This window comes from Elephantulus edwardii, unplaced genomic scaffold (assembly GCF_000299155.1).
Source record: "Elephantulus edwardii isolate Elephantulus edwardi_28Jun2011 unplaced genomic scaffold, EleEdw1.0 scaffold00249, whole genome shotgun sequence".
Taxonomy (NCBI): domain Eukaryota; kingdom Metazoa; phylum Chordata; class Mammalia; order Macroscelidea; family Macroscelididae; genus Elephantulus; species Elephantulus edwardii.
This window is the reverse complement of record NW_006399999.1, coordinates 2,490,804-2,491,303: the sequence shown is the minus strand read 5'-3', so window position 1 is coordinate 2,491,303 and position 500 is coordinate 2,490,804.

Below are 500 nucleotides of genomic sequence, written 5' to 3'. Positions count from 1 at the left end.
GGACTGGGGTTTTGTTTTTGTTTTTGTTTTTTGTTTTTGTTTGTTTTTTTTTTTCAGGAGCATGTTTATTGTGTTTGAGATGATACATCAGGTGCTCTCTGAGCTACAAAGGGTAAAAGGAAATCCTCTCATTACAAACTGACAAAGGTCAAAGGTAAAACATTTTCACAACAGCATGTACCACATACTCAGAAATAGATCTGGGTTTAATAAAAATGATGTAATTTCCTAGTCATCTACAGCTACTTTTATAACTTCATACAGATAATGAATTAGGCTAAAATGCACTATAATATTTGGTAGACTTCAGTACCAGTATCCTTAGTACATCACAAAATACATTTTGATATCCCAAAGAAGCAAGACTTGCAAGTAGGCGTTTTAAACATAACTAATCTACAGCTACAAAGTTCTACTCTTGATAGCATTTACCTTTTTAGGGACTCTCCCAGTCTCCAAAGGTTAAAAGCAGAGAATAGAATCAGTATAACATATACACA